This window comes from Salmo salar, chromosome 17, assembly GCF_965601325.2.
Source record: "Salmo salar chromosome 17, fSalSal1, whole genome shotgun sequence".
Taxonomy (NCBI): Eukaryota; Metazoa; Chordata; class Actinopteri; order Salmoniformes; family Salmonidae; genus Salmo; species Salmo salar.
In genome coordinates this window covers 49,066,578-49,087,916 of record NC_138307.1, presented here as the reverse complement: position 1 = coordinate 49,087,916, position 21,339 = coordinate 49,066,578, and the positions used below count along the sequence as shown (strand labels likewise).

The following is a 21,339-nucleotide window of genomic DNA, read 5'->3' as shown; positions in this document are numbered from 1 at the left end:
CCGTCAGCGCCAGGAAGTCTAGGGACTGGAGGGTAGCATAGGCTGAGATGAACTCAGCCTTGTTGGCCACAGACTGGCAGTTCCAGAGGCTGCCGGAGACCTGGAACTCCACGTGGGTCGTGCGCGCTGGGACCACCAGGTTAAAGTGGCAGCGGCCACGCGGTGTGGAGCGTTTGTATGGCCTGTGCAGAGGAGAGAGAACAGGGATAGACAGACACATAGTAGACAAGCTACAGAAGAGGCTACGCTAATGCATAGGAGATTGGAATGACAAGTGGACTACACGTCTCGAATGTTCAGGAAGTTAAGCTTACGTTGCAAAAATCTTATTGACTAAAATGATAGTACTGCTGGCTGGTGGAGTAGGCTAGCTAGCAGTGGCTGCGTTGTTGACTTTGAACGTGTAGCTGGCTAGGTAACCTCGATAGTTTCAGTACTACACCTTGTCATGATACAAAGCAACTTTGTAGCTAGCTAGCTAACATAACACTAATCAAGACGTTCCTTGTAATGTATTTAGTTTCTACAATGCTGCTCGTCGGTAATAGTTGGCTGGGTTAGGAAAAATGGCGTCGTGGGGGACGGAAATAGCTGGCTAGCTAACCTCGATGGCTGGCTAGCTAACAATTATCAAGCTATGACAAAGACAACTAAGTAGCTAGCTAGGTAACACTGCACTAGTCAAATCGTTCCGTTGTAAAGTATTAGTACAGCGCTGCTAGTCGGTAACGGTTGGCTAGCTGGCAGTGGATTAATGATGACTAGGTGTGTTGACTAAGTCTGGCGCCGCGTCGCGGCTGGCTAGCTCACCTCGATAATTACTCAAACTACACAATTATCTTAGATACAGAGACAGCAAAGACAACTATGTAGCTGGCTAACTAACACACTAACACCACACTAATCAAGTCGTTACGTTGTAATGTAATAGTTTCTGCAGTGCTGCTAGTCGGTAGAAGTTGGCTAGCTAGCAGTGATGACTAGCTAGCTAGCTAGCAGCTAGCAGCTAGCAGTGTTGACTACGTTAGGAGGACGAAGATAGCTAGCCTCGATAATTACTCAATTACTCTAAACTACACAATTATCTTTGATACAAAGACGGCTATGTAGCTAGCTAAGAAGAATTGCTCAGATCAAACAAATCAAGCCGTTGTAATGTAGTGAAGTGTAATATTACCTGTGGAGCGAAGCGTGGTGCGACTGCTCGCTCCAGATAGTGAGTGGCGACAAAAGTAAAAAAAGTTCAATTACAGTTCGTAGAAACATGTCAAACGATTTATAGAACCAATCTTTAGGATGTTTTTTATCATAAATCTTCAATATTCCAACCGGACAATTCCTATGTCGTAAGAAATGAAAAGGAACTCAGCTCGCTCTCACGGCCGTGCGCATGACTGAGCTCATGGAAATTTTCCAGACACCTGATTCCAATAGCTCTTATTCTCTTCCCATTCACAGTAGAAGCAAGATACAACGTTCTAAAGACTGTTGACATCTAGTGGAAGCCTTAGGAAGTGCAATATGACCCCATTTACACTGTATATTGGATAGGCAATCACTTGAAAAACTACAAACCTCAGATTTCCCACTTCCTGGTTGGATTTGGCTCAGGTTTTCGCCTGCCATATGAGTTCTGTTATACTCACAGACATAATTCAAACAGTTTTAGAAACTTCAGAGTGTTTTCTATCCAAATATACTAATACTATGCACATCTTAGCTTCTGGGCCGGAGTAGCGGGCAGTTTACTCTGGGCATGCTTTTCATCCGGACATCAAAATACTGCCCCCTAGCCCAAAGAGGTTAAAAGAGCCTTTGTTGTGCATAGTGTAGTCTATGGTGTTGCCAGGGAACAGCATCATCTTCAAATAAGTAGGAGGTGAAGATCTCCCGCACACTGATTGCCTCTCTTGCTGCGTTGTTAGACCCCATCCTTGAAACATCCTGCAGAGCAGCAGACTTCTCTCAACTTTGAAGTTGTTGCATGTTAGGTTAATATTTTTGTTCAGTGTTGTCACATTGGTAACAATGATTCGGGAGACAGACTCAGACAGACCGGAATGCGTAATCGTTTTTGTTAATCATACCCCAAATTATGGCACGCCATGTAAGGGCACAGGGACGAAGACCAAACAAACACGTAAAAAAAACACAGGGTTGAAACCCAAGCAAAAGAACGAGGAGTACCTCAAATAAATGACACACACGCACAATGATTAACCCACGGGACGAGACTAGTAATCATCTGGCAATCTTGGCACGAAAGCTAAAACACACAGCACAGGTACTGACACGCACCGACGGACATTGTAACAATAATCGACAGCACTATGGTGACCAAAGGGCACATATATACAAATACAATCAGTGGGAATAGGGGCAGGGGTGCGCAATGAAATTTCCAGAGGGATCCGTGACAAGTGTAGTACATTGAAAGGGGGAATCTCCTGAGGACCTACCAGTTGACCAGGAGCTCTATCCTGTCCTGGAGGCCAAACAAGTCAGTACCAACTACTACAACTTCTGTATAACATATCTGTGGTGCGTAACAGCACAATCACTGATCGGGAATTCGGTTTTACCATCATTCAGGGTAAACAATGTGAAAAACATTGCATTGCACGAAGTAACATAATAAACACCATTAAAACATTTAGGTTTGGTGCAAAATTGTTGGTAGATAACATTACCAGCCATAACGTTATAATTAGCAGTGTCCCAGCCATAACTTCCCATATAGTAGACATCCAGCTCCTGATGCACAAGGCAAGTTGATGGACAGGAGAGCTTGCGTGTTTGAGGATAGCGGGGGATAGTAATGGACAGAGTGAGTGTGTGGGTTGGTAGGGGAGAATAAAATCTAAGAGATAAAGGTGCAGAGTCCACTGAATGTGATATCAATACATAGTCAGCCTGGTACTGTAACATGGCTGTGTATGGATTATACCTGCTCTTAATGTCACAAGCATACACCCAATCTCTCTCTGTCTCTCCCTCCCTGTTGAATATGTACTTGATATGTAAACTAAGTCTAATATAAACATCCGTTATTGAAGGAAACTCTCTGTATGTACATGTTTAGAATAACTGGTATAAGCCTAGGTTTAGGCGTGGAGCTCTTGTGACATATGAAAACATATAGTCCCATGCCAGATCGCGTTATATATTCCATATCTTTACAGCATAATGTCCTACAATCTCAGACATAATATGTACAGGTGAAATAGGTCACATTGAGATGGCAAATATAATGGCATGTATAATGGCGCCGGAGGAGATGGCTGTCTTTTTATGGTCTCCTAACCAATTGTGCTATTGTGTGTTTTTTCGCGTTATTTGTAACTTATTTTGTACATAATGTTTCTGCCACTGTCTCTTATGACTGAAAAGAGCTTCTAGATATCAGGACAAAGATTACTCACTTGGTACTGTACAAAGATTTTTTTCTCTGACAAGTCAACCCAAATCCCTGTGATTCACATGAGAAAGAGACAGAGATATAGTGGACAACTTACAATCATAGGATAACAAAATAGATTAACTACGATCACGAATATCCTAACAACCGGACATTAAAAACTGTAATATCTTATGTTTCACCGAGTAGTGGCTGAACGACGACATGAATAGCATACGGCTGACGGGGTTTACGCTGCATCGGCAACATAGAACAGCAACCTCTGGTAAGACAAGGGTTGGCGGTCTGTGTATATTTGTTAACAACAGCTGGTGCACGAAATCTAATAGTAAGGAAGTCCCGAGGTTTTGCTCGCCTGAGGTAGAGCATCTCATGATAAGCTGTAGACCACACTATTTACCAAGAGAGTTTATCATCTATATTATTCGTAGGTAGCTGTCTATTTACCACCACAAACCGATGCTGGCACTAAGACCGCACTCAATGAGCTGTATACGGCCATAAGCAAACAGGAAAACGCTCACCCAGTGGCGGTGCTCCTAGTCGCCGGGGACTTTTAATGCAGGGAAACTTAATTCCGTTTTGTCTCATTTCTACCAGCATGTTAAATGTGCAACCAGAGGGAAAAAAACTCTAGACTATCTTTATTCCACACACAGAAATGCAGCCTCCATTTGGCAAATCTGACCATAATTCTATCCTCCTGATTCCTGCTCACAAGCAAAAACTAAAGCAGGAAGCACCAGTGGCTCAGTCAATAAAGCAGTGGTCAGACAACGCAGATGCTTAGCTACAGAACTGTTTTGTCTTCACTGACATTTTCAACCTGTCCCTGAATGAATCTGTAATACCAACATGTTTCTAGCAGACCACCATAGTCCCTGTGCCCAAGAACACTAAGGTAACCTGCCTAAATGACTACATCTGTAGCCATGAAGTGCTTTGAAAGGCTGGTCATAGCTCACATCAACACCATTATCCCAGAAACCCTAGACCCACTCCAATTTGCATACCACCCCAACAGATCCACAGATGATACAATCTCTATTGCACTCCACACTGCCCTTTCCCACCTTGACAAAAGGAACACCTATGTGAGAATGCTATTCATTGACTACAGCTTAGCATTGAAAACCATAGTGCCCTCAAAGCTCATCACTAAGCTAAGGACCCTGGGACTAAACACCTCCCTCTGCAACTGGATCCTGGACTTCCTGACGGGCCATTCCCAGATGGTAAGGGTAGGTAACAACAAATCTGCCACACTGATCCTCAACATAGGGGCCCCTCAGGGGTGCATGCCCAGTCCCCTCATGTACTCCCTGTTCACTCATGACTTCATGGCCAGGCACGACTCCAACACCATCATTAAGTTTGCCGACGACACAACAGTGGTAGGCCTGATCACCAACAAAGATGAGACAGCCTATAGGGAGGTCGTCAGAGACCTGGCAGTGTGGTGCCAGGATAACAACCTCTCCCTCAACGTGATCAAGTCAAAGGAGATGATTGTGGACTACAGGAAATGGAGGACCGAGCACGCCCCCATTCTCATCGACGGGGCTGCAGTGGAGCAGGTTGAGAGCTTCAAGTTCCTTGGTGTCTACATCACCAACAAACTAATGTCATGTCTTTGGGGTACCATTAAACTGAAGACATGTTTATCAATTAACTCCCTGTAATTATTATCACGCGATTAAACTGATTAATCGTTTAATTGTAATTAACTAGGAGATCGGGGCACCAAGGAAAATATTCAGATTACAAAGTTATAATTTTCCTAATATAACTTTCCTACATTATAACCTTATATATTATATTCTATTATAGTATAGGCCGATTATCTTCTGGTTTAAATGGTGTATTTTACCTCGTGTCCAGTCTCATTCCAAACGTCGTAAATTGTTGTATCTGCACAAACCCAGTCTTTACTAAAATCATCCATACATCAATTGTCTTAAAATCATTTATTTACTAAACTAAGTAATTCACAGAAAGTATACAAACAGTAATTATCATCACAAAGAATTGGTAGAGTAATGTGCCCTAGTGGGCTAAAACAGGCGTGGCTGGTGTCTTGTTCAACAATGGGTCATAAAAGTTCAGCTGAGGAGGTACACAGAGTTCATTAATATTAACAATTGATATGCTAATCCTTTGCACATGAACGCTCACTCATTCGAGAACAATAGCAAACAATATATATTTACGCTCAGTGTGTCGTCGGGATCCTTGTTGGAGCGTCGTTCTGTTGGAGAGTTCTCTCTCTCTCTCTCTCTCTCGGTTAGAATGGATCTTTCAAAGCGACATTCATTAATGTCGTTATAGAATGGATGTTTCGTTGGTCTTCGCGTTCAATTATATAATTTCTAGCTGCAGACTATTAATTAATATCAAAGACTTGTTCTTATTCTGTCGGTATCAATAGTCTAAAAGTTAACCACGTGGTATAGTTCACTTTCAGTAGAGTACTTGGATGGTTAAACCTATTGGCCAACTTGCAATGGAGTGGAGGCCTGGTCTGCAGAAAGTAGATCAGGGTGGGGTTTTATAGTGACCATAGAACAGGCTTGTCAAATGACGCCTGGTCCTGTCTGTGTCCCTGGGGGCGTGCCGATGACTGAGTTAAGCTTGGTACAGAAATACAATTCTATCACATTAACATCAGTACATAGCATCTCAATGTATTACAAATAGCTTTATCCTTATTAATACATTCTATACAACCATGTGGATGCAAGTCTCATCGCTGAGGCTATTATATAAACAGTTTTATGGTAATATGGCTATATTGTCTCTTCTGAGTATCACAAAATTGAACCAAGCGGACCAGTTCGTAGCTGGATTCTTCACCAGTCTTCCATACCTTCTCCAGAACACAAATGTCGCTTGGCTCCCCAATTCTGTGAGTTGGAAGAATTTCCTGTGTCTCTCTATGGGCCATGTGGCAAGAGATTCTCCTGGAATTTTACCACTCCTTCACACAGGGACTGGGTGGGGGAAGGTAGGTTGGGGGATGGTGCAAGGGGGGAGGGGGTCAACTGTCCTCCCTGTACTCAAAGAGGCCAACGTCATGACACTAACATGGTCCAAACACTCCAAGACAGTCGTGAAGAGGGCACGACAAAGCCTATTCCCCCTCAGGAGACTGAAAAGATTTGGCATGGGTCCTCAGATCCTCAAAAAGTTCTACAGCTGCACCATCAAGAGCATCCTGACTGGTTGCATCACTGCCTGGTATGGCAACTTCTCGGCCTCCAACTGCAAGGCACTACAGAGGGTTGTGCATACGGCCCAGTACATCACTGGGGCCAAGCTTTCTTCCATCCAGGACCTCTATACCAGGCCATGTTAGAGGAAGGCCCTAGCACTTGTCAAAGACTCCAGCCACCCTAGTCATAAACTGTTCTTTCTGCTACCGCGCGGCAAGCGGTACCAGAGTGCCAAGTCTTGGTCCAAAATGCTTCTTAACAGTTTCTACCCCCAAGCCACTCCAGGACAAATGACTACCCAGACTATTTGCATTGTCCCCAGCCCCCTCTTTTATGCTGCTGCTACTCTCTGTTTATTATCTATGCATAGTCACTTGTCATAGAATAAGTCGTACTCATCCTTAAAAATGTCGTACTGGAGAGAAGAGGAGGACCAAAACGCAGCAGGTATGTGCAGGCTCATCTTGACTTTTATTAACTATCAAAATGAACACCCAAAATAACAAACTTAATTACGATCGACAAAAACAGTCTGGTAAGGCCCAAGGCTACACACAGAACAATTCCCCACAACCCCAAAGACAAACACACACCTATATAGGACTTCCAATCAAAGGCAACTATACACACCTGCCTTCAATTGGAAGTCCCAATCATCAACCCAACATTTAACAAACACAAACCCCCTGCCACATCCTGACCTAGACTAAGCAATACGCCCTCTGCTGGTCAGGACGTGACATCACTTTACCTGTACCTACATGTTCATATTACCTCCATTACCTCGACTAACCTGTGCCCCCACACTACTGTTATTTTACTGCTGCTCTTTAATTATTTTTTACCTATCTATTTTTTACCATGTAACGCCCTGGCCATAGAGAGGGTTTTTTGTTCTCTATTTTTGGTTAGGCCAGGGTGTGACATGGGTGGGCGTTCTAGGTTTCTTTTTCTATGTTGGTGGTTTTCTTTGTTTCGGCCGTGTATGGCTCTCAATCAGGAACAGGTGTAGATCGTTGTTGCTGATTGAGAGTCATACATAGGCAGCCTGTTTTTCCTTTGGGGTTTGTGAGTGAATGTTTTCTGTCTAGGTTTGTTAATCCTGACAGGACTGTTTGGCTGTCATTCCTTGTCGTGTTTTCTTTTTGTATAGTGTTCATTCGTTTATTAAAATCCTTAATATGAACACATCCTCCGCTGCACCTTGGTCTCAATCTGACGACGGCCGTTACAAACCAACAATGCAGTTTTAAGAAAAAAAAGTGTTAAGGACTTGTAAGTAAGCATTTCACTGTAAGATCTGCACCTGTTGTATTCGGCGCATATGACATAACATTTGATTTGACTTGAAATAGTGATATTTCATTTAGTATACACTGTACATTTCATATATGTCATATAATTACAATAATATCAAACGTCGATGCGTGGCTTTTATCTAAATGGATTTAGAATGGAATGGAACCCAGGTGCCAGTCTCCTTCCTCAACACTCCCCACAGAATACTCAAGACCGAACTGACTCACTTCAACCTTCCATCTCTTGAAAGTAAGGGAAAGCCGCACACTCTAGGAGCTCAGACACAAAAATGTAATGTCCAACGTTTCGACAGCCAAGCTGTCTTCATCAGGGTATGATCACAAACACTGAGAGATGACTAATTTATATAGTGTCAAAAGACACACAGGTGTCTGTAATCATGGCCAAGTGTGGCCTAATATCATTGGTTAATTCTCAAATATAAAAATGGCATACAAAGAACAGCATACAAATGGATAGCATACGATCATAGATTCATTTTAGACTACACAAGCTTACAAACAATTACAATGGCAAAGTCACAATAATCACAAGAATGGCTTAAGATCAAAGTCTATGTTGAGACCGAAGGGAGCAAGGGTCTTTAAGTTAAAGATCCAGGCAGCCTCTCGTTTTCACAATAAATTAACAAGGTCACCCCCTCTCCTCGGGAGGGTGACATGTTCGATGCCAATATAAAGCAGAGACGAAATCGAGTGGTTTGCTTCCAAAAAGTGGGCCTCAACTGGGTAAGTCAAGTTTTTGCACCTAATGGTGCTACGATGCTCTGAGATACGTACTTTTAATTCACGCTTTGTTTTACCCACATCATTTTTACCACAAGGACAAGTTCTAAGATAAATAACTGCCTTAGTGGAGCACGTAATAACACCTTTGATTGGGATCGATTTCCCTGTTTGTGGGTGTTTGAAGGATCTACATTTATAAGTGGCATTGCATTGAGCACAGCCATTACACTTGTAATTTCCATCCAGTAGGGGCGCAAATAGACGTTGTTCAGGAATATCTTGGGGTGGTAAACCTTCTAGAACCTTCCATCTCTCACAGACTGGAAACCCCTAAGGGATGATGAAGAGTCAATGAAGGAAACAACAACATACTTCACAAAGATGGAGTGAAGGGCTTGATGGGGAGAGGGGTAGAGAGCGGTCCGTTGGGGGAGAGTGATGAAGGGAGAAAGAAGAGTGGTGTGTGCCAGTATATTATTGTTTTTTATTAAACCTTTTAAAAACAGTTTAACTATTTAATGGGGACAATGTACAGTAAACCTAAACATAATCACCAAGTCACAGTCAACCAGTCATTTAAAAATGGCAATTACCATATATTAGGCATATGATGAGTTACTGAACAACACAGGCCTGACCTCTCGGTTCATTTGAAATGACTGGTTAATGGCAACGATTCTGATCGCTGCAAGAGTCTGGGCCCATAAGAGCCTGTAAGAACATACATATTAGTACCGCCTGGGTTTTAGATGCCTCCTGACTGTGTCAGTTCACATTTAGCAAGAAGAGACAGGATGTCCTAGTTATTGCCTGCCACATTTCCACTGACGGATTGATGAGTGTTGAATACCTCTCTGAGCAGAAACACAATCTCCAGGACAGATGGATGCACTGACTCTGTTCACATTGGTTCCATTAAGCCTCCCCCTAAACGTACGACAGTCGTCGTCGCTGTGGCGCGTAAACTGAACCATATGGACAGTGTTTACTGTGAGCGCGCGGTCAAGACTCCACCGGGATTGATTGACAGTTCCTGTGGGAGTGGTGAATGCAATCTTTGCAAGAGCTTTTCTCTGAGCTCCACCGGGGTAGGGACAGGGGTGGTCCCCGGGTCAGGAGTGTGGTGCGGCAGATGCTGCTGTTCGAGTCCTGATGGCCGAACATGTGGAACAGCCTCCGGCAGCACGGCAGACCGTGGACCATGTCAGAGGAGGTGGCCACTGAAGATCATGTAGATCCACGGGTTACAGCAGCTATTCAGACTGGCCAGCAGAGCCGAGATGGTGACTGTGGTGTTTTCAGAGTCTGGAGAGAGAGAAACAGGGAATAGGTGTCGGCCAGTCAGTGAAGGAGAAAACATTCAAGCTTGTTCTGTTTATCTACTAGCAGTGACGCACACTATTTATGCGTATTCTCGAGGGAGTCTCAGCAAGCCACTAGGTCTGAAGGGTCACTGACTCGCCAGCAAAATATTTAATTAACATTTGGAGTTCTCCAGGAGAGATCAGAGTCAGTGCATCCATCTCTCCTGGAATAAGTCAAGGGGTCTGAATACTTTCCGAAGGCACTGTAGTTTTTAACCATATTTTTAGGCTATACAGTGTTTGTTTACATTTACATTGTTTACCAACATTGGCGTAAAACAATCATATGTTTTCGGTTCTAATGTGGTACGACAGTTTAACTAAGCTCATAAGGCATTTATGAGTTATATTCTTCAAGAATCAGTGGGTACGTATTCGTCACTTATAAGTCTAAAAATGGATGTACAACTGATGATTGCGTCTAAGATGAATGCACTAACTAAGACCGGTGGTCGTTTTCACAACTGTCTGTCACACCTGCACAACGGTTGCGTTAAATGGCACGTGTTTAACACTTTATGTATGCCCTTTAGGTGGTTCTGCTGTTTTTCTATATTGCGCACGGTCCGATAATTCAAGCTACAGCAGGAGGAATAACATCCGCTACATACAGACCTCATCAAGGCAATGGGTTATGAGTTAACTCACATGCACAGAAATGATAATGAAATGACTTCCAGTAAGAGGTTTTTGTGCGCGGTTATTCCATTGAGGTCACAATAATGTACCCCAGGTCTCCAGTTTGCACAGCCTATAGCCTAAGTAATACGTCTTGACTGTCTGTATAGTCTATTTGTTTCAGTTTGGTCTATGTATCTGAGGAGTTATACAGTTTTTGTCTCACTATGTCCGTGGTAAACTGTTGCGTAAAAGCTATCTAAATTTGGAGAGCAGTGAAGCAGATTTTAGGGAAGCCCCTTGGGTGATGCATGAAATATATGCTGAAGCTGTGCACTATTGCCAACGTATTATTGAGGAAGTAGACCTAAGCAATAATGGAATGTTTAAAAACACAATGAACGGAGACATGGCACCAGCGCGCGCTGCCACTAACTTACGGCTCAGAGCCCAAATACAACACGTACCATCCCACGAGAAGCTCTCATCCCACACCGACCACATCTGTACGGTGAAAAACGGAGCCCAGCACACCACGTATGCCAGCAAGATCACGAAAGTAATCTTCACTGTGCGCAGTTTGGCGCGCGTAATGGTGGTGAAGCTGCTGACTGAAGTCTTCCCGATCAGCCCATTCTTGCTCACAAGTGCCATCGCAATCGTGCTCTTCTGGGTCTTGTACTTTATGTTCAACCAGATGGATCGGCAGATGAAGCCGTAGCAGAGCATGAGCACGGCCACGGGCACAAGGAAGATGCCCACGGTGATCCAGTTGATGTAGGCGCGCACACCCCACGGCTGGATAAAGTGTCCCCAGCAGTCATACACGGCCGAGCCCGGGTGGACCTCGCTCAGTGAGAAGATAAAATACTGGGGCATGCTCAGGGCAAGACTACACACCCAGGTGGCCCCGATCATCATATAGGCGCGCTGCGTGGGCTGGTGAATGGTCTGCATCGGGTGACAGATGGCGATGTAGCGGTCCAGCGTCATCATCACCATCATGTAGGTGGGCGCGAACATCCCTAGCACCTGCAGGTGCTTGACGATGCGACACAGGAAGTCAGGCCCGTAGAAGCGGAAGGTGATCTCCCAACAGAGCTGCGGCAGCACCTGGAAAAAGGCCACAACCAAGTCCGCGAGGCTCAGGTGTTTCATGAACAGGTGCATGCGCAAGGGCTTCCGTCGGCTCATGTACATGGCCAGCAGCACGCTCAGGTTCCCCACCACAGCCACGACGAATGTCACGCTAAGCACCGTGATCTCGATCTTAGCAACCTCCTCGTTCCGGCCAAACGGGTCGCTGGAGTTCTCAAGAGTGCCGGTGTCGTTCCCAGGGTCCTCCATCATCCCCGGCTTGCCGGTGGGGTCGAAGCCTATGTTCACATTTTCTTCCATGATGTTGAGTGAGCTCTCTGAAGGGAAGAGTGCGTCTCCGGAGAAGTGCATGACTGTCCTGAACCAATCCGCGCCCACGATCACCTGCTGCCAGCTAGCTTTAAATTTAAGCAATGTCTTAGAGTCTATCGTCTACATAAACTCGCTCTTTGCGCACAGTCCTGGCACCACTCTGCCGGGGCCCTCACTTCCTCCATGTAGGCTGTCTCGTCGATTTTGGTAATCAGGCCTACCCCTGTTGTGTCATCTGCAAACTTGATGATTGTGTTGGAGGCGTGTTTGGTGTAATTTGGCTCATGATATGTGTTTGATATGGGTTGGCGACATATGACACACATTGTTTGGTATGGTCTCTGCCTCAACATATTTATCTCTAAGTGGCCACCAGTGTCAAGAAAATTACCGGCCTTTGTGTGAGTGAGGACAGCCCTGTGGAAGACTGTTGAATCGAGCAGGGCCAGATAAATATATACAGGCTACAGGGGGTGTGTGTGTGTATGGGGTTGTGTGTGCGTGTGTTTAGCAGAGAGGTCTGGGTCTGTCAGACCAAAGCAATATGAAGCTATAGTGAGTGTTGTTGTTTGGCTCAGAATCCACTGAACAATAGCGGAGTGAGATTGTCTGGGGGGAAGGAATAGGTTAGCTACATAGAGAGCTGATATACAAGCCTATTCAACCAAAACAATCATTAAAAACCCTAAAAGCTCAGGAAGATGAATACTGCATTCCACTTATCCACAAAAAAACGTTTTGTGGGTTCTATACAATAGAGCTCCTGAGTCTGAACTGAAAACAAACCCAGAAGTAACTATGTTTGAACCACTGTTCCGGGAAGGAAGTAAAAACATATATTTTTAAAAATATTTTAATTCATGTGTTTTTGTGAGAACAATGAGAGAGAAGAGTCTCCATGTTGCCTCAACATTGCCCAGTGGTCTGTAGAGAGAACAGGTTGTTCTTTGAGATGTTCTGCTGGGGAGTAAAATCAAATTCAATTGTATTGGTCACATACACATGGTTAGCAGTTGTTATTGCGAGTGTTGCGAAATACTTGTGCTTCCAGTTCTGACAGTGCAGTAATATCTAACAAGTAATCTAACAATTCCACAACAACTACCTAATACACTCAAATCTAAGTAAAGGGATGGAATAAGAATATATACATATAAAAATATGGTTGAGCGATGACCGAGCGGCATAGGCAAGATGCAATAGATGGTATAAAATACAGTATAAACATATGAGATGAGTAATGCAAGATATGTAAACGTTATTAAAGTGGCATTATTAAAGTGACTAGTGATCCATTTATTAAAGTGGCCAATGATTTCAAGTCTGTATGCAGGCAGCAGCCTCTGTGCTAATGATGGTTGTTTAACAGTCTGATGCCCTTGAGATAAAAGCTGTTTTCAGTCTCTCGGTCCCAGCTTTGGTGCACCTATACTGAGCTTGCCTTCTGGATGGTAGCGGGGTGAACAGACAGTGGCTTTTGGTCCAGATAGCAGCAGATACATGGGCTACACATACTAAGACAGAGGGGCGCGGTTTCCCTCGCTCTGATGATTTCTCCAGTGTGATTCAGCCACTTATGAATTGACGAAAAACTATGAAAATACAGAGACGAAAGATATTTAAAAAAAATGTATAAGTCAAATATTTGGGGAAGACTAGCTTCCCTTGGCGTCCATAAATCCACAACACTGATTTTAATTGAAAACAATCACAGTAAGGTACTAAATTATTCAGCAGACATTTTTTGATAGCGATATAAACAGCTTCATTGGACCTTTTAAAAATATCCCACTAGTGACCATGGTTGACTTATTTTAAGAAATGCCATTGGTCGGTGGATATGAAGTCTAAGATCTTTGACAGCCTGATGGGAACATTGTTACAGGAAATAATCACTCATCTGGTGGAGGTTAGCATAGGGCTAACGTGTGCCAGGTTATCTGATGGGACCAGCTACAATGTAGCGTTCTATCACGTGCAAGTTAATCAAATACTTAAATAGGCTAATGTGCATTTTGAGACGGAGAAACTTTCAATTTAAACTGTTTAATGTTCGCAAGTATGGCCCCAATTAAGTTTATCATCACTCTAGAACAATGTCTGTGTTTGTGTGTGTGCACCCGCGCTCTCGTGTTTGTTTTATTGCATGGCTTTTTAGTGACTTTTGAATTTAGAGCGAGACTGCATTAGCTCATGGAGGAGCTGGTAGCTGTTAGTCAGGTGAGCTGTTAAGCACTAAATCTGTGCAAACAGATCGGCCCTGCTCTCTGTCAAAGCCAAATCCTCTATATGGCCTGGCCTTCGGCCTACACACATACCATAACCACACACTATAGTAACCCTCTGTAACAGTACCACAATTGGTCAGATAACAATTTTCAATTGATGTACAGTGAAGGGAATATAGGCAATACACTGGTCTTATGTCAGTATTGAACTTCCCTATTTCCTATTCCCCTTTGAACATGAATCAGAGGTAGAAATGGAAGGGTCAAAGGGTTGAGCGGTAAAGAGCAATACAATCCAGATGACAAACAGACCCTCCACACTATCCCTCTCTCCTTCCATCCCTCCTTCCATCCCTCCACACTCTCCTTCCATCCCTCCACACTCTCCTTCCATCCCTCCACACTATCTCTCTCTCTCCTTCCATCCCTCCACACTATCTCTCTCCTTCCATCCCTCCACACTATCTCTCTCTCCTTCCATCCCTCCTTCTCCCTCCATATTGCAAAAAGGAATCAGTTCTGGCTTTCTGATCATAATGAATAAGATAACATGGACAGGGACATCCTTGTCCAAGATCAACAGTCCTACTCAGATGTTGGAATACAGGCCCAGGACTCATCCGTTGCCCACCACTACACGTGCTATGTGCATTCATCATCCTCGTGTGATATATTGAAGAACTGCAAAAGAATGACCAAATAGCTCTCTCATGCGCTCAATAACAGATATTGTTCATATTCTTCTTCTGATTTATTATAAACATCATAGACAACACATTTCCTAATGAATCAAAAAATAGAATCAATCATCTGTGTACTATGGCAGTTAGGTTTCAGGCACAGGTGTTAACACTATTGGCAGGTTGAAACTCATGCAGTTCAGTGAATGAGAGACTCCGACCCATTACTGTGGACACTCATCAGCCCTCAATTTATGTTGTACAGCTGTGTCCACTGGTCTGATGACTGTCTTTTCACACATATTAATCCTTAAGAGTATATTGATGCACCCGTGCGTCAATCTAAGTAACATAATAATAATCTCCACCAAAATCCTGTCAGTTTAAGATTAAATATGTTATTTTTTTTTTTCATAGGCTGTGTCTCAATCCACCGCACCCGCCTATGTCGACATTGTCACGGGTGTCGTTGGGTAGAGAGGACCAAGGCACAGTGGGTTGCATGTGAATCATTATATTTTATTAACTAAATGTGAACACCGAAGAACAAGACAGACCGACAGTTTCACAGGCTAATACTCACAGCAGTGCGAAATACAACTACCCACAAAACCCCAGGTGAAAACAAGCTCCTTATATATGACTCTCAATCAGGAACAACGAAGTACAGCTGTTCCTGATCGAGAGCCACACAGACAACAAAGAAATACACAAACCAGAAAACCGTAGAATACCAATAACTAGAACATACACCCAAAACCCTGGAACACATAAATAAAACACCCCTCTACAATACACACAACCCCCGGACCACATAAAACAAATACCCTCTGCCACGTCCTGACCAAACTACAATAACAAATACTCCCTCTACTGGTCAGGACGTGACAGACATTCCACATCTGAGGCGTTTGTCAGGCCGAGACATCTCGAAAATTGGTCTTCTCACAAAAAAATCGTATTCCTTATGATACATTTTTGGACTGTCTTTTTTGCCATTTATGAATGTGTTATTCAATGCGTTTCTATGGGTTATAGTAGTAAAGGCCAAACTCAATATTTTAAGTAATACATTTTTTAAATAATACCTAAAACCAGATGTACACTACACAACTTTCCAAATCCTAACATCGCTGAGCCTCTCACATTAAACAACCATCTTTCCTGACGTTTTTTTGTCTTGACAATGTAGTGGTGCGCACACTAAACGACATGGCAAAGACAGGGGTCACTCACTACAAGATTCTTCACTTGGTCGTTAGGATTCTCAATACCACGCTGTCTCGCGAAAATAATTATGTGATTAGATTGTTAACATAGCTACAACGAGCTGTGGCTCAAAGCAGCCTCAAACGTTTTCAGTCAGACACTCACGCTTGCCATACTGACTCGAAATATCTAGCAAACATTTTGAATTGAATAACATTGCTTGTGAACTTCAGAGTTGCACCGATTTGACACTTTGGTTAAAGGCAAGTAAAAACTCATACTAGGAGTAGTTGTTGTAGTAGTAGTAGTAGTAGTAGTAGTAGTAGCTCACATTCTGGGATATGAGAAATATCATAATCTCACTGGCACTGCAGATTGTGCCGATAAAATCAAACATTGATTGCCCTCAGATTGCGTATCTGACCTGCTCACATTAAATGAGCGTTGTGACGGCCAAACGCCTCGAGTAGGCAACGACAATTTCAAAAACTTGTCTGGGACAGCTAAATGGGGGCCAAAATCGTGTAACATACACCTGGCTTAAAGGAGTCGTACAATTCTAAATGAAATAGTTAAATTATCTATGGTATGACCAAAACAATTCCATGTTAGCTTAGTATTTTTTATATTTTAAGTGTTAATGTATTTTAACAGTTATAGCTTAGTGAATCATACTAGGTCCTTGATGCTCCTCTGGTGTGACATCACAGCTTGGCCTTAGGGACAGAGTCAGGGCTGGGGTACAGGTGTTGCCGTAGGAAGCTAAGGCTCTTTTCCCAACAGTCTTCCTGAGCATCGGCATGCGGCTTGGGGTACCCTCCCCACAACATGATCACTACAACACACAATCATTAGTTACATTGGGAGTAAAGAATTGGTTATACATATATCTTAGTTCAGGTGTGTATACTATAGGTGTGAGCTTTGTGTGTGTACAGAACCTTTCTGTCGTGTTTGAGGCACTATGAAGTTGCTGGCTCTGAAGTGGGGTGTGTAGGGCGGCTCAATGAGGTGTCCAGCATCAGGGTATTGTAGAATGGTCAGTAGGTGCTCGTTACCCGCATCATCTGGGTCATCTGCAGGTCAGAGGTCACATTCAGCGTCATTGAAAATGATGGATTTCATAGGAAGCTTGTAATCGTGTTTGTGTGTGTGTGTACTCACGTCCTTGGCAGACTCCACTGTCGCCAAGTTCTGATCATCCTCCCCGACGACCAACATCAATGGACACTTTATCCTCCCCATCTGTCAGAAGACAGGGCAATGAGTAAACAAACCCACTGTGTTTGTGTTGACTTACATCCACTTTCTCTCCAAGGTCGGTTGGGATGGGCAGAATGATGTCTCTCCAGACCACACGGCCCTCTTCATCAAATTGGGTCTTATACCCATCCCTGGCAATAAATAATTATGTTTTTAGTCTATATTTCTTTATTCGAACTGTATGTCACAAGCTTCATAATCACGGTACCTTACACCTTCACTTTGAAGAGATTTGGGTTTATTTTTCAGCCACATCCCACTCACTCCTTCATCTTTCTAAACACTTCACCGATAGCCTTGTTGACCGGGTTGACGTGACTCCCACTGATACACACACAGCATCTGGGCTGGAATAAACAGGATTTATTGTTACACACTGAACAAACTCATAAGCTTATACACATGGTCAGTGTTGGGACAATAGCTTTCTGAATCTGAATTCACTCTATAAATACAAAGCTCCAAACTGGAGGAAAAAGAGGAGAGTGGGAGCGAGACTCACGCTGATGACTTTGGAGTAGGCTACCAAGGTGAGGGCGACTGACACCCCAAAGGAGAGCCCAAACAGAGCAACTCTGTCCTTCATCACCAGGGGGTGCTCCTGCACAATCCTGAACGCTTTCTACATAACAAGAGAGATAGAACTCAAGTTCAAGTGATAAGGATACAATGTAGGATCCAATGTAGCAGATGCAATGTGATGTAATATAATGTGAAGTGATGTAATATAACAGTGAGTCTGGGTAAATGGTCACAGCAGGACTATGCCCTCTCAGGGCCATTTCTGAACATTAAGACATGCACAACCTTGTAGGCACACACACAGTATGAGAATCACCTCAAAGTAGGTTTTAAAGTCGATGTCTGAGGTTCTGTTCTTGTCATGGGAAAGGTACTCTAGCGCCATGGAAACAAAACCCTGTGACGCCAGGAGGCAGGAGCGGTACTCCACCAGCCCCCCACCCCCTCCCCACATATCCAACACCCCAGGGAAGGGTCCAGGACCTGGGGGTAAAAAGAGGGTCCCTCGGATTCCATGTTCCCTGATGTCAATTCTGCACACACCCGGTGCCATGTACCATCGTTCTGTGAAAACGGTCGCTAGGGGAGACTGCTTGCTGAAGCCCTCAGTCATGTGCCCACTGTACACAGAGATGTGTACCACCATAGGAGTGAGGACATCCATCTTTCTCAACCTGAGAGACAGAGAGAGTTTATTTGACTTGTCCAGCCGGGCCTGGTCACCCTAAATTATCTGGTTATCCTATGTAGAATTGAACCCAAATATTGAATTGCATTGGTGTGTTACCTGAGGCCTGTCCGACTGCCTGGAACAGGCTGCATACTCCACAGGAGACCCATGGGCTCTGCTCCTTCATATGTTCCTCCAAGACTGGCATCCTTAGCAACTACATCAACAACAAAAAAGAGAAAGAGGCTTGGGTTTCTGTATTTATTGTAATCAGAGCTTGTTTTTTCAGAGTTGTCAGTTGTCTGTTGACTGGGGCTCCCCAGTGGAGCAGCAGTCTAAGGCACTGCATCTCAGTGCTAGAGGCATCACTACAGACACTCTGGTTCAATTCCAGGCTACATCACAACCAGCTGTGATTGGAATCCCATAGGGCAGTGCACAATTGGCCCAGTGCCGTCAGGGTTTTGTCGGTGTAGGCCGTCATTGTAAACAAGAACTTATTTAACTAGGCAAGTCAGTAAAGAACAAAGAATATATATATATTTTTTTTAAATTCTAAAACACACTGAATGGTGCTTTCAAAACAACTGGGAACTCTGAAAAAAAATTAATTAATCAATTAATGATGTTAGTGAACTTCAGGTATTTTTTTATTTATTTTTTATTTCACCAGGTAGGCAAGTTGAGAACAAGTTCTCATTTACAATTGCGACCTGGCCAAGATAAAGCAAAGCAGTTCGACAACATACAACAACAGAGTTACACATGGAGTAAAAACAAAATAAGTCTATATACAATGTGAGCAAATGAGGTGAGATAAGAGAGGTAAAGGCAAAAAAGGCCATGGTGGCAAAGTAAATACAATATAGCAATTAAAACACTGGAATGGTAGATTTGTAGTAGAAGAAAGTGCAAAGTAGAAATAAATAATGGGGTGCAAAGGATCGAAAGTAAATAAAATAAATAAATACAGTAGGGGAAGAGGTAGTTGTTATGAGGTAGTTGTTAGGTATGAAAGTCAGAGCTTTAGAAAGAGGCCGAGTTCCTAACTTGGAATTCCAAGTTGATTGACAGTTTAAAACGGTTTGTCCTAGTCGGAGCTCATCCCACTTGCCTTGAACACGCTGAAATCGAATATTTCCAAAATCAAAGTTCCCAGGTGTTTTTAACTTGGTATTCATTTGCTTGAGCGTGTTCCAGTTGAACACTTTTGTCAAGATGTTGATCAACTTTGGTCACGCCTTTCAAAGTGTGTTGCATTTGAACAATTATACTACTTGCGACCACAGCATGACTGTAACTGACAATTAACCTGTCAGTCTATGTCGTTGTTTTTTGTTTGAATTGTTTACGTGTTCGCTATGCGGGGGAAATTGTAAACCATGCGGAACTACGTGGCTAAGAACTGTTCTAACGGGAGTATTATCTTAGCAACCGACATTTTTGGGGTGAGGCAATCCCACACTGTGTTCGGGGGTAGTTCGTAACGGTTGAAGCGTGTATGTTAGGATGGTAACGTTATAATAATTAAGAATGAAGCTTGAATTCATGCCAGGAATAAGAATTGTGAAGTTTGGGATTTCCTCCCTTCTATAATAAGCAGCCAACGAGGTATTTTTCCTTTGTTTATGTGTTTAATCTGATACTGTTATCTCTGGCTAAACTGTTTTTATGTATGTAAGCACTTCAGAGTTGTATCAAGCTAATAAGTCACTCGTAAGACAAGAGGGTTGTAAGAGTGTGCTTAACTGTATATTCATTTACTTTATAGTTCTCACGGAAGGTGATAATTATGACAAACTACAGAATAAAACCACCAGTTAAAATCAAGGCACTGTCGTGCTCGTGGTTATGGAGGGAGTTACAATGACCTTTACAACAGCCATATTGGTTTTAATAACATCTCATTTGCTATCCTTTACTCAAGGTTTGCTGTGTTGTACAGTGATATTATACTAACTTGATAGCAATAGAGGGCAAACTAGCAGGCAAAAACATTGGCCAGCCGCCAGCATCTCATGGTTCAGCGCATGCTGATCTTATTGGCGACCACCGGGACAACGTGTAATTGAATTAAACAAGAGTATATATGGGATTTCATACAGAAGTTAGGCCAAGGCTACATCCAAGAACACGGTCTGTAAGCCCGGTCGGCGGTCACAAACCTTACCCGTCACCGTGCTTTGGCCGTCGCTGGTGTAATGGCCGAACGCCTCCCAAAGGTCCTTATCCTCAGAGCGATGAAGGGAATGTAGCGTCACTGAGAGCGCTGGAGGTAAATTCCTCACAACTACCTGGATCTTCTCATCCACGAGCCCCCGTGTTGGCTGCACTGACAGAAGCGGGAAAGTCCCAACCATGGTGGACAAACACCTGTAGAAAAAGACAAGACAGAAACAACCGAACACTGGTAAAGATGGTGGGATTGACATCCCATTTGTCCTGGCTTTAATAACCTGTGAAAACTGGTTGGCGACAGAACAAAATTGGCTACGAGTCACATTCGCTTCAAACTTCGTGTCCACATTTACTTACACTGAGTTTGATAATGACTTACACTGAGTTTGATAATGTTTGATAATGACAACAGTCAGAGGCATGCTGACATAGGCAACCGCTTTATATAGCTAGGTGCGATTAGACAAGTTTACTCGTGCATGAAAGTACAAAGTCCGTGCTGCACTGCCCACAAAGTTA

The 21,339-nt window shown here is 43.4% G+C and overlaps 2 pseudogenes across 1 annotated transcript; both read right to left on the bottom strand.

The window, feature by feature from the left end:
* Positions 1 to 6,097: 6,097 nt before the first annotated feature.
* Positions 6,098 to 14,683, bottom strand: LOC123728220 (arg8-vasotocin receptor-like; annotated as a pseudogene).
* Positions 14,684 to 15,476: 793 nt separating this feature from the next.
* LOC145861389 (acyl-coenzyme A thioesterase 5-like) lies at positions 15,477 to 21,323 on the bottom strand (annotated as a pseudogene). The gene is made up of 10 exons (XR_014381160.1): positions 21,178 to 21,323; positions 20,813 to 21,015; positions 18,760 to 18,859; positions 18,289 to 18,646; positions 17,953 to 18,072; positions 17,715 to 17,797; positions 17,488 to 17,581; positions 17,352 to 17,432; positions 17,129 to 17,263; positions 15,477 to 17,022 (listed from the first exon to the last, which is right to left on the bottom strand). The product of XR_014381160.1 is annotated as an acyl-coenzyme A thioesterase 5-like (transcript).
* Between the last annotated feature and the right edge of the window lie 16 nt (positions 21,324 to 21,339).